We start from the raw sequence: 13797 nt of genomic DNA, 5'->3' as shown, positions 1-13797 counted from the left end.
TGTGGATTCTGACACGCGGCCCAGAGGGGAGGAACGCTGGGGACCTGGAAGGAGTATCGTTCATCGGAGCTTGTGACTTTTCTCAGGATGCACTCCCGTGGGTCAGCTGGACAGCACACACGTGCAAATGCAGATGGTGAGGGCTGTTTTCTGTTCTCAAGTCCTCACGTTTGCACAAGATAAAATCCGTGTTCCTTTATTGAGTCGTAGGGAGTAAGTTACTCACTTGTTTGTGTCGGAAGGCAGCCTTGCCCATTCCCATACGAGGCAGCAAGGATCCGCTAAGTATCTTTCCAAAGCCCAGCCCTGTTCTGGACGTTTGGGGCGTAGAAGCCAAGAGGGAGGTATTTTCCATCCAAGAGTTTAAAATTAAATGGCAGGCGTCTGTGTGCTCCTGTGTGGACTTCGGTGAGCAGAATCTCGTCCCGTGCACCCCTGTGTGTCTGCGCACAGGGTGGGCACGTCCTCAGGACAGCCACCAACCGGGAGCCTGCCCTCTGCCCCAGTTTATCTGGGTGTCGGCCCTGCCTTCCCGTCCGATAATTAACAACTGTTGATTGTTCAAGGGGACCGGGTATGGTATGTAAGGCATTGAGGAGAGGGTGGGCAGAGAAATAAAAAGTGAATCTCAAAAAAGAAACCGCCCTGTTTCAGAGCGTAGCCACGCGGAGAAACTGTGGGTCCGCAGGTGGCATTTTCTAGTGCCAAACTTGGGCGTGCACACGGGCCCACGGGTGCCTGGTGAGTTCTGAGCAAAGCCACTCGTAGAATGTGTTAAGCTGACGCTCCCCGTGTCTTACCGTGAGCTTATTTGCTGAGGTAATGTATTTTGCCCCAGGCAAATGATCACTCGGAAATGCTTTCATATTTTAAGCCGGATCCCGAGATTGCAGGAGCTAAACTCTGCATCAGCGTTTTGCAGCCTCTAGAAGCAACTGTCCTCCCGAGGGGTCTCAGTCACTCAACACCCGGCGCTTCCCGGGAGGGCTGTCCTGTGTCCTCCACATCCCAGTCAGTGCAGACCCTCTCTGTGCTGTCACCTGCCGAGCATACGGTAGCTGCTTTCAAGGGGCATCGCTCAGGCCCTGCAACATTGGCTCTTGGGTTGATACAGCGAGAAGAATCCAGAGTTTTCAGTTAATGTGCTGACTGTCATTTTGCTAACCACAGCTTCCTGTGTATAAGCTGCTCGGCACAGTGAGGCTCAAGCAAAATTAAGCATGTGGCTCAAAAGCCTCGAGCCTGTAACGAGAAGGGTGCAGATTCGTGGCCACATCAGCCCACTTTGACTTTTCGTGAAGCCTGGCAGTCTGCCAGGGCCGCAGGTACCGAGTCCTCCGCACAGATGCTGCTGTGCGTCCCCGGGGACACTTGCCCATCTCACACCTGTCGGGCAACTTGCCTCCTGACGCTGCTTTCCGGGCCCCCGTCCAATCTCATTTGTGAGCCCTTATCAGTGAGTAAATCTGTTTCTTTCTATTAGATTCAATTGAGGCAGAGGCAGACGCTCAGACAGATGGGCGGCTGAAGGTAACGCCGGGGAGGGCAGCCTCCGAGGAGGGTGTGGGGCCACTGCGGTGAAAACCTTTGCAGCTCTGGGTCCTGGGACCCTGAGACCATGGCAACCCAGACAGGAGGAGAGAACGGCCCAGAAGGCCTTATTATCCCTGCTCTAGGTGGATACATGGATCAATAAAATAAATGAGCTGTTTTATCTAGGCCAGCCATCTAATCCAGGGACACAGAGACAGACACATAAACACATTGATCACCCGTACGGCCTGCTGGTCTACCCTCCATGGAAAATGGGAAAGAAGGTAAAGAAAATACACTGCCCATAGTTCTGGGCCACACTTCATCTCCTTTAGCGTGAGGAAGGGCAATACGCACTGTGATCTGCCCTTCGGAGCCCAGGCAGAGGCGGTGATCAAAACCAAGGCTGATGTGTCACCAGCAGACAGCCGGTCTCTAGGCTCAGGGTGAGGTTTAGTTTCTCTGACACAGGTGTTTGATGTGGCCTTTGTGCGGGTCTGTAACGTCAATAGTCTCTCCCTTTCTCTCTTAAAAGATTTTTTTTTAAAGAATAGTGAACACAGAACATTATTTTAGTCTCAGGTGTACAACATAGTGAATCGACAGTTCTGTACATGACGCAATGCTCAGCACAGTGGGTGTGGTCACTGTCTGTCACCACACAACGTTATTGTAATATTATTGACTATATTCCCTATGCTGTACTTCTCACCCCGTGATTTATTTATTTTATAACTGGAGGTTTGTATCTCTTAATCCCCAGGCCTAAGAAGGCCATAATGAGCCGAGCAGAACAAAGCCTGTCCTTACTGAGAGCTTTGTGACGGTTGAGGTCCAAGTAGGGAAGGCTCTGGAACACTTCTAGCCTCACTGTCTACCTTTGTAATCCCCGACGAGTCCTCGCCAAAACCTGTGACATCCGAAAGGCCCCCAGCATTTCTTAGTATTCCCATCCTATTCCGTGTGTGTGTGTGTGTGTGTGTGTGTGTGTGTGTGTGTGTGTGAAATTGAAACTAAATAGTGTCCCTGATTCCTTAAATTGCAGAGCCTCTAGGATAATAATTTCTCAAGATAGGACTACATGAGCCAGTGTCATTTCAACAGACTGTCATGTGATGAGGTGACTTAAGAATGGTCCAGATGGGGGTGCCTGGGGGTGCCTCAGTCGGTTAATCATCTGACTTCTGCTCAGGTCGCGGTTGCATGGTTCATGGGTTTGAGACCCATAAACCCTGCTTGTGATTCTCTCTGTCTCCCTCTCTCTGCCCCTGCCTGGCTCTCTCTCTCTCTCTCTCTCTCTCTCAAAATTAAAAAAAAAAAAAATGCATCACATTGTCAGAAGCTTGGGCGTTGCCATTGGCCACACAGATCTGCACATTGGGATATTTGGTGTCTCCCTTGCACCTGACCTCCCAGCCTCTAGAGGTCCTCGGCCTCAGCTCCGGAAGTTAGGACGGGCTGTGTGATTGGAGACTTCAGCTTAGAGACTTGTGGACTGCTTTAACGGAAGATGTTATTTCCAAGTGTGTCTTCATCGAGAAATCTATTTTGTTTGTGAAAAATCCATAATCGGAAAAGAACTGTAGCAAAGAGCAGGCTATTTTTGCCTTGAAGAATGCTCGTTAGGGGTAAATGGATTTCCTGGTGGGTTACGTTAGAATGAATCTCAGATCCTAACCACCCTAATTCCTTTCAGGGGAATTTTGGCAAATAGAGTTTGTTTCTTGACCTCATTGGAGCCCCGGTTAATTTATCGCAACCTCTCTCACCAGGATCTGTTTGTATAAAAAAGATGATTTCTGACCGTGCAAGCATGGGTCCAGTGAAAGTCCCCATTGTTGGTTTTAAGGAATGGGGATTCGGAAGAACAAGTAAGACAAGTTCTAAGTGAAATGCAGGCATGGCAGTTTTGTTCCCAGTGGGTCCTGAAGAATCTACGTAAAGGGAAGAGTTCAGAGTTGCAGTGCCTCCAACCTGGGTATTTGGGTCCTGAGAGCCGATCCCAGAGATGGAAGGGGACACTCCTTGTTTCGTGTAAGGATCTTACCCCCACTCACATCCCTACCTCCTTTCCCTCCATTCTTCCCTTCCTGATGCCCCAGCTCTTTCCCTGGCCTCTCTGTACTCACTCTCCCTTCCTCTGCCACCCTCAACCTCTCTCCCCTTCTCATCAGTCTCTCCCACCTCCCTTCCCCACCCCCTTCTGTTGTCCTTGCCACTGACCAGCCCTACGATGAGCTGACAGATGGCCCCTCTAACTTCAGTTTGTCTGTCTGTCTCAGTGAAGGGGGCAGAGACGGGGTCCACATTTTAGTGAGTCAGGCTTCCCTGTCCTTGGGGCTCACACAGGAACGCCACGGGGGTGCAGGCAGCGGGGTGCCTCAGAGGGGCAGGGCTCTGCTACCCACAGTAGCTGTACACAGTTGTTCCGTGCGCCCTGTGCAAAGCTAAACGCTGAAACTCCTAGGGTAAATCCTTGCCTGTGATGACCTTCTGCTTGCTTCCCCAGAGACACAGGTTGTTCCTTAAGATGTCCAGTTTCCCACACATGCCTCTCCAGCATCCTTCTGGTCATAGATTATTTTTAAAATATATTTATTTCCTTTTTCTATTTCCGGTTTTCCTTGGGGGAGAAAGAATAACATGGTTACGTCCAAGGGACCTGAATCACACTGTTTTGTTTTGAATGTCAGCCTCACCACCCATTGGCTGCACGACCTTGGACCTATCTCTGCCTTTCTCCGAGTTTTGGCTTCCCCGTTGGAGAATTGAAAGGGCCTGTCTGCCAACCGTCCAGGGTTGGGGAGAGTTAAATGAGCTGATTCATCTGTAGTGCGTGCCATGGGTCTGTATTGGGTGAAAATGCTTACAGCATAAAAATTCACCAGCTTTACCATTTTTAAGTGCACGGTTCGGTTTTGTTGACTCTGTCCTCATGGTTGTGTAACATCTCTAGTGAGTGGTGTGCATAAAGGCTTACGCTGGAGATTAATCTTTGGAGTGGAAACGTGCTAAGAAAGCGTCTCTCATTCCTAGTTGTGAAACCAAGACTAATACATGTTGTTGGTATCTAAGAGTGAGTCTGTCCGTGTTCACAGACTTGACTGGAAATGTCTTGTTTTGTTTAAAAATTTCTTTTATCACCCTTTCTTCATTACTGTCAACCTGGCTCTTTGCAGATAAATCAATATCCCTAAGGTTAAACAACTTATTGTAGTATATTTCACCGGGAGGTTTGGATCCCTGTCATAAAGGCAAGTTGTTAATTTCCTGCTTCTCAAGTTCTGTGGATCCCTTCCTCTCCCCTTCCCCCCTCTTCTCCCTTCCTTTTCCCTCCCTTCCCTTCCCCACCCCTCCCTTTCCCTCCCCTCCTCCCCCCTCCCCCTCCCACCATAGTTGTTAACTGTTACAACTTCTACCCAATTTCTTTTGTGTATTTTTTCTTCTCTCTTGTCCCCTCTTCTTTCCTCGAGTCCCTTCTTCACCCCACCGCTTCATGTTTTAATTCAGTGAGGTTGAAACTGGTGGTGATTAGGCCAATTGCTTAGACCTTGATTTTCAGATGAAAAAAAAAAAAAAAACCAGTGTGGAGCTACGGCAGAGCCAAGGGGAACACACACAGCAGTGGTAGTTGAGGGGTGAAGGGAGCTGGTCTTTGTGGTTAAAGAGTGCTTTTGTCCACATCACTACATCTCTGAGCTTCCTTTTGGCAAGTCCAGCCATGGAAATAAATTATTCAAGAGAGTTTCAGAGGATTCTTGCTGGTTTCCAACCCCTGAAAAGTATAACCAAACCTTATATTTGAGTCATTCATTTGCCTATGGAAAGACTTCTGGATGAATTGATGTTCAATAGGGCAAAACCACATTAGTTTAATCTTTATTTATTTTTAATATCACATAATATGGAGTTATTTCCCAGTTAAAATGTCTTGAATTATTCTTAACATCGAACACTGTCTTGCACACAAAACATGATGTTACCGATCAGCCCAGTAGGCAGAATTTTGGCTCCTATGACTTCTGCCCCCTGGCTTCACATGTATGTTACAGTCCTTGGAAGAGGCACTTTGCAGGTACAATGAAGGTTACTAACCAGTGGGCCGGAACGTAGGGAGGTTACCTTGGATTATCTGGATGGGCTCAGTGTAATCACAAGAACCCTTGAAAGCAAAAGATGATGATGAGCTTAGAAGCAGATTTTTCCCAGAACTTCCGGAAAGAACCACGGCCCTGCCAACATTGAACCCCACCTTGTCGGACCTGAGAATGCAGCCGCCCTAGCGTAGCTACACTAGACGGCGGACCCGTGGGGCCGCGTGATGATGAACGAGCGTGCTCTACGCCACTAGCTTTACGGCAGTTCGTTACAGCAGCAGCAGAAAACGCATACATCCAGCATTCACTGGCAGGCCATTAGCTTGTGGTTGAGGCTGTTCCTGTCTTGTAGCGGGACAGGTTTGTGTTGATATCACCACAGATTTTTGCCTCAACTGCTTCCTGCCTGTGGACGGGGGGGCCTTCGGCTCAGGTAAGTGTATATTCTGCATCCATGGAGCAGGTTGAAGTTAGTTGACGTTTTAGAAACATGCGATGAGATTCCATCTGAGAAATATCCCCTAGCCAGGTGAACTGAGTCAAAACGCAGGTTCTGGTTCAGGGCTGGTACCCAAGGACTGCCTGGAAACCAGTGGCATTCCCTGAGAAGTCAGTTAAAAGTGCAGGATTCTGCAGAGCATCCCACAGTTACTGGGTCAGAATTTCTGCGGACAAGGGTGGAGGATGTTTGGTTTTGACGAGCGCTCAGGCAATTCTTTGCTACCAGCATTCGGAAGCCAGTGCTGTACCCCAGTGGTTTCTGAGCAGATGCTTGAGATCCAGTGGATCAGGAGATCGATGCAGTGAGACCATCTTTAAAACATACAGAAGCGAATAGAAGAGAAAACGTCAGAATGCCCTGCAAAGTGGTAAAGGTGAGCCTGCTTTGTGTGTGTGTGTGTGTGTGTGTGTGTGTGTGTGTGTGTGTGCACAGTCACCATGTAAAACAGTCCCGTATTTGAGAAATACTGCTTACATCTGGTTCTGTTCCCAGGCCAGCCTTGTCCTCTCCAGTTAACTGGGCCTTGTCTACAAATACGTAATGTCTGCTCACCTGGCCTGCCTGTTAACAGGGCTGCCTTGTGAGGAGCGTTGCAGGTAGGCTGTGTGTGGGGCTTTGACAGCTGCAGTAGAGGTTCTCTGTACCCTTCCATTTGGGGATCTGCTAAATATGCTAATGGAAGTCACCTCCTGTGTTCAGTGGAGAAGAAAACTTCTTTGAGCATTTTCCAGAGACATATACACACTACATACAGAACACTTGCTCCCTGTCGATGTTTAGAAATGGATGTCTAAACGGGGCGCCTGGGTGGCTCAGTCAGTTAAGCATCTGACTCTTGACTTTGGCTCAGGTCATGAGTTTGAGCCCTGCATCAGACTCTGCAGTGACAGCATGGAGACTGCTTGAGATTCTCTCTCTCCCCACCCCTCTCAAAATAAATTAAAAAAAAAAAAACCTTAAAAAAAAAAAAAGAAATGGATGTCTTCCCTGTGGGATTAAGCTATCAGCTGATACAGAACAAGAATGCTACCCAAGTACAGAACTCTTTTCAAATTTCGCTTTAACGATGAGCCATGATAAAGGAGGTTATATACTGAAAACTTAAGTGATACGCTACCTTCAATACAGGTTGTGGCGGAAGACAGTAAGAAAAGCAGCGATGCCTGCGTAGGTTTACAGAAAAGGAAGTAGCAGTAAAGTGTGGTAGGAAGGGTGAGACTAAGCCTAGGAAAGGTAACATGGGACCAGGGCTGCAGACTGCCTATAGATGGGCCCAAGGCCCCTTGCCAAGGACCCTGCACTCAAGCAAGCATGGCTTGGACTCACTGGAACACATTATGCTACGATTTTCCCGTGAAAAGTACATACGTCTGTTTGCTGATACACTTTTGACAAGAATCGTCTCTCGTACCAACACTTCAGATTGGTTTTGAAGTGAAAAGCCCTCCCCTTACCCAACTTTCTCTGAGAGGCCAGGCAATGGTTGTGATAACAGTGGTCCTCGAGTACTATGCATAGTACTCATAGGGCTTGGTATAACAATACAGAAAATCCTATCTTTGCCACTTGGTAGCAGAGCAAATGAGGCTCAGAGGTAAGGCTGGGCACACGTATTATCAATTGGCGGAGCTGAGGCGGAAGGACTGAGACCCTGACTGTTGGCCCAGGGCCTCTCCAGGAAACCAAGGTGCCTGTCCCCGTGCAGTCCCACCGCTTCTACAAACCCCAGGCCTTTGAAGAGCACTGAGGGGTAGACTCAACTCGGGCCCGGATCCTGAGAGTAAATTTTAAGTCTTGATGATACTTAATCCCTCCTGAAGGTGCAATTTGCACATTTCTGTTCAATGAGTTTTGAAGAACAAAAGGTCATTGCTAATTTGAAGATAAAACCTTTATATAGACAACATCCTGCAATCACTACAGGGAGGTTAGCATGTGCCATTTGATCAGGAAGCTAAGAAGTCTTTGTTGAGCAAACACTGAAATACTCCCGGCCTCACAGATCACCGTGCCTCTTAGAAAGTGCTTTCGTGCTGACCATCGTTATTATTATTACTTTTCTTTGGCTTATGTCTTCAGTCCCTGACCACAAAGCCAATAGCCACAGGAAGGCAGGGAAGTACAATAAATGGCTTTTCTCTACCCATCGCTGGCAGAACGTATCCTAGTTTTACTAAGTCATAGACGCTTGCAAAAAGGAACACTCTGGAAAACATTTAACTGTAAGTGAAGTCTCCATTTGGTGTTCTGCAGTAGAGTGAGTAGTAGGGGGGGAAAAAGCTCTACTGAATACAGAATGTTAGACACAGATGTCTGTAGGTTTGAAGAAAGTCACCAACTATGGCTTGTCCCTGAAATGTACGGCTAGTATTTATCTAGAATTTCACAATTTAAAAAGGTCCCTGCTCATAGATTATTCCTTTCCATTCTGTGACTGCCCCTTTCAGTGTGGCAGAGGTCCCAAATTGGGAGGAAGAGGTCGGAGAACCTTAGAAAGCAGCAAGAGAAGTCGCCGCAGACCAGGAGGAGAAGGGAAGTTAGTTAACATGGCCCTCTGGGAGTAGCGATCTGTGTGCTGCTTCAAGATGGAACCCAAGGCCAGAGACGAGACCCCAAGGGGAAGGGCAGATGATGCCCTGTGGAGGCTGGCTCCTGGCCTTTTTGACCGCCCCCACTCCAGTCCCACCAAAGAGTTCTGTGTGTTAAGCCAGCACGGAAGCATCAGGACTAACCACACCTGAAGGAATGATGCAGAATGAAAGAGACTCCTGTAACCCATGACAAAAGATCAGAAGGCCCCTTCACTGTGCTTTGGCACCTCTGAAACCCACGGGACCTTGGGACGGTCCTGGCCTCCAGTGGCGAGCGAGATTGAGCTGCCTTTTCTTCTGCCGGACAGAACATCGAATGCAAATTCTAGTTGTTATAAAGAAAATAAGGAAGGTGCTCTTTTTGCACACCTGAATTTTTAGGTTACATACAGAACAATGAGTGGATGAAATGGGGGTGCAAGATGGTGGTACAGTGTCCTTATGTGAAGCTCGAGTGAATGGAGACTACAGAGTACGTAAGTGGCCATGGGAGTCAGATCAGAAAGTGTGAGTCCTGAAATGGTGATTTACGTTAGAAGCCATCCTGTGCGTATTGATATTCTGGAGGTAAATTCTTAACCACCTAAACTCCAGCCCTTGTACATGTAAGTGATTGTTATTTCATACGTGTTGTCCCGGAAAGTCAGATGATAGATGAGCTGTAATGATCTATAACCCAGAGGAGGCTGTAAAGCTTTGGTTCATCATGACTTCCCCACTCGCCACCACCAGGCCAACACCCATAATGGTGTCCCTTCCTTTCCCTTAAATCAAAACTTTAGTTTCACTGCAAGGCTTACTTTAAGTTTTAGTCACGCGAGGAGTCGCTAACTTGCTCTGGGAAGGTGGCTTGATTTTCTGTTACTTCCATCTTCTCAAGATATAAAATTTACATTCATGGTTGTTCGTTTCCTGTGTCAACTCCCTGTGTCATTAAGTGAAGATAGACTTCCGTGTATTTAAAAATCAATAAACCCATGTTATTTTTGATAAAATTTAAGCTAAAAATGACTTTACAAGTTTCGGTTTGCCAATAATGTTATAAAGATTCGGGATCTCCCAGGAGGATTCTGACTTAAAACATTGAGAAAAACTTTTTATGTAGATACATAAGGAAATGCAAGGTACATCTACAAATATGACGTGTTCACAGAATATTTGAGTTAATGTCAATTCTTCAAAAACTTCAACAGCCCTCTCTTTGACCTCAGATAGTGAAGTCCCTGGCTATCCTAATATTTTAGAAGTGGCCTGGAAGACAAAACTACAAATGACCTGGAAGAAATATGGTCAGCATGGCAGAATCTAATTTTTTAAAAAGCATTGTATAATGAAGTGTCAGAAACCTACATTTTCTTACCCATATTTTTCAGTGATTAAAAGTTTTCTGGTGCTGAGGTTCTCATGGTCTGTTTCCAGGGTGACGAATTCATCATGCCTACCTTTCCAAAATTACATAAATTCAAGATCACATTATTTTTATCTGCCATCAATTAAATATTAATCAACTTTTCTTGGTCCTCTTACTTACAAGACTCTAAAGGGAAAACACTAGGAGCTCTGCCAGCATGGATCTCTTAGCTTGGAATATTTTTTCCACAATACCAATCCCTGTAGCTGTCCATGTCGTCTCACTTGCGACTTCCCTTAAGTGGCAAGTTGAAAAGACAGAAGGGCATCAGCTTGCTCCGCTTCCGTACCGACAGGATCAATAGGCTACATACAGATCTGATGCATTTCGATCCCCAGATGCAGGAACACCCCCCTTGAGAGCTGCTTCTGAGAGACTGAATTCCAGGAAACCTTTAAGCTCATGAGATTAGGACCATTTCTTTGTCTTGGCTTTCTATGCAGATAAAATAATGTGCTGTCTTCAGATGGGAAGGGAACACTCCTGTCCGGATGCGGTGATGTGGCGCGATGCGTGAGGCCCTACGGTAGCTTTCTGCACTGGTCTGCCCGGGTGCCAGGCACTTCCTGATGCTGGTTTCAAGTGAGGCATCGCCATCTCGAATGGGAATGGTCTAGATGGCTCTAGCCTTGATTTCAGCCTTTTTTAATGGCTGAATAATATTCCTTTGTGTATATATGTATCACATCTTTATCCATTCATCAGTCGATGGACCCATGGGCTGCTTCTGTAGTTTGACTCTTGTAAACAATGCTACTATAAACACAGAGGTGCATATATCCCTTTGAATTAGTGGGGGTTTTTTTTGGTTTTGTGCGTTGGGTTTTTGTTTTGGTTTTTTTTTGGTAAATATATAGTAGTGCAACTCCTGGATCATAGGGTGGTTCTATTATTATTTTTTTTTTTTTTTTGCGGGAACCTCCATACGTTTTCCATGGTGGCTACATCAGTTTGCATTCCCACCACCAGTGCAAGAGCACATCCCTGCCAACACTTGTAGTTACTTAGGTTTTTGATTTTAGCTATTCTGACAGGTATGAGGTGGTATCTCATTGTGTTTTTGATTTGCATTTCCCTAATGATGAGTGATGTTGAATATCTTTTTATGTGTCTGTTGGCCCTCTGGATGTCTTCTGCAGAGATATGTCTGTTCGTGTCTTCTCCCCATTTTTAGTTGGATTATTTGTTTCTTGGGTGTTGAGTTGTATCATTTCTTTATATTTTTTGGATACTAACTCTTTATTGGCTATGTCCTTGCAAATATCTTCTCCCATTCAGTAGGTTGCCTTTCAGTTTTGTTGATTATTTCCTTTGCTGTGCAGCAACTTTTTGTTTTGATGTAGCGAACACATATGTCTCTTATGACCTCTGTGCTCAGCGACACAGCTGTTGATCTGGGCTGTTGAAGTGTGATCCTGGGTGGGTTCAGGAGCACAGACGAGTGGATCTTCTTGCTGAAAAAATTGCAAAGTACCATCACACATTAGAACCTTTAAAAATGCATTTGGGGCTAAGTATTGATTTTGTCGGGAGAAGACAAACTAAGAAAATAAATTTACAAGTTGTAACAGCTAGGATCCGACTAGGTTATGTGCCAGTAAGAGGCTAAAAGAAAGGGTTATTTCTCACTGATGCCACCAGTCCATCACTGGTCTCCAGGGGGGGTCTGGTCTGCACTCCCTCACCCTGTCACCCTGCCAGAGTGAGAGAGTGAGAGCCTGGAGCATTTGCCACGGCAGTTGGAGGTGCTGATGATGAAGTAAAAGTTGCTTCCTTCCAGAACTCATTGAGCAGAATGTCACATGGCTCCTTCCAGCCACAAGGGACCAGAAATGGCCATATAACATGGGCCCAGAGGTAGTAAGCCAGTAATATTTAGCAACAAGCATTGCTTTCAACAGTGGTGGATAATCATGATTTTTCATTGGAAAGACAAGTCATTAGCCTATTTGTAGAAATGAGGCATCCCTGATGTTCTGTGATTGCAGAGAGGTTTCACACCGTGTCTCCCGATGCACTCTGATTCGGCGTATTTCCGTAAGTATCAACACGGTTCCGCTGTCCCGTGAAGAGGAGACCCACATCCAGCCGCTTAGGCACCAAGATGAAAGCTTGGAGTGAGGGATGCGGGGCCCTCGCGTGTCCTTGCAGCCTGGTCCTCACACGGGTTCCCTGTGCTCATCTCTCTCTCCCCACGTCTTCCTTTGCTCTCCTCTTTCTCCATGTGCTGTAGAGCATGTTCCTTTAATGCAGCGATGCTGGTGTTCCTGGTGGCTGCTCTTTGGGAGTAGAGAGGTGGCTGGCTAAGACGCTAATGTATCAGTTACTGAATTCACTTCCCGAGTACAGACTCTTCCTGCTTGGGTCAGTGTTTTGCCATCTGCCTACTTGAATCCCCGACCTCGAAGCCCTCCTGGCCCTTCCCACTCTTGTCTTCCGTTCCTCCCTTCTTCCTTGCTCCTTTCAGTTGAGTTAAGCTGATTTCCTCAAGCTCCTCGGTTCATTCATTTTACCTCTGCCCATAAACCACCTTTCGTTACTTTCATAATACTACAAATCCTAAGACAAGAGAATCCCGAAAAGGTCAGTGTCCATTCACTGCTTCTGTTTGACCCTCAGTCATTCTCCGGGTTCCAACACAGTCCTAACCAAGTATGACGACAAACAGGAGGTGTGCTGGTGAGTTGAAGTAATTATTTACCTAAGGCTCCTCTTGTAAATGGTGTCTGGGTGGGAATTATCTAGGAGTGTCCAACCCTTCCTGCTCAACCTCTGTCAAGGTAGCATCATCTCAGAGCAATCGCTCTTGCAGGTTGATGGTGGGACACCTGAGTGACCCCCATCAGCCTCGTCGGTGAGAACTGGCAAAGCTCCCCACAGTGCGCTGGACACTGCGTCAGGCTCTGAAAAGATGGTGGCCCAGTCTCTGCCCTTGAAAAGCTCTTGGTCTCTATGGCGAGTCGGTCTGTTCATGGGGAGAGCAACAGGTAATGAAATCACGATGACGCTGAACTATAAACGTCACCGCTTCAGAGTTGATGCCTGCCTGGCTCACGCTTTTATACCCAGAACCGGCCATAGTGCCTGGCATAGAGTTGGTGCTCAAAGAATATGTTTAGAAACAACCAATAAACACCAGCGCCATGACAGCGGGGAACGTGATAAAGTCTGGGTCTGTCCATCTGCACATTGCTTTTCTCTGGGAGGCATATTGAGATTATTTCCGGACGCAACTATAAATGTGCTCCTTGGTATCCTGAACCCTCCTAGCATAAGATTAAGCAGATAATGGCCAAATCTCTGTTTCTCCGAGCCGATGCAGCCAAACCTACAATCAGCATTCACCCTTTATCGGGAATCACGTATAGAAAATCCTGTCCCCCAGTATTCCAGACACACACCTGTCCGTGGTCAGAACCCCACATAAGAAGCAAGGACCATCTCAGGTCAATGGGGACACCCAGGGTTAAGCTGATCATGTTAAGCTGAGACTAGTGTTAGCATTTATCTTTCTCAGAGCAGACCCTGAGCTTTGATGTAGCCCACATGAAGAAGAGGCAAACAGGGCTGCTTAGAAAACACCCCGTTTTTCACCAGGGAGGCTGCTTTGGAGGCATTCCTAAGTCTTCCCTCTCTGCCCTACATCAGTTTGCAGTGGGGTAA

At 46.9% G+C, this 13797-nt stretch overlaps 1 protein-coding gene across 3 annotated transcripts in view; it reads left to right on the top strand.

Moving 5' to 3' along the window:
* DPP6 (dipeptidyl peptidase like 6) overlaps window positions 1–13797 on the top strand; it is a 953748-nt gene that overhangs the window by 340046 nt on the left and 599905 nt on the right. The window lies entirely within an intron of this gene.

Source organism: Neofelis nebulosa, chromosome 4 (assembly GCF_028018385.1).
Source record: "Neofelis nebulosa isolate mNeoNeb1 chromosome 4, mNeoNeb1.pri, whole genome shotgun sequence".
Lineage (NCBI taxonomy): Eukaryota > Metazoa > Chordata > Mammalia > Carnivora > Felidae > Neofelis > Neofelis nebulosa.
The sequence above is the reverse complement of the archived record's forward strand: the minus strand, read 5'-3'. Positions and strand labels throughout refer to the sequence as shown.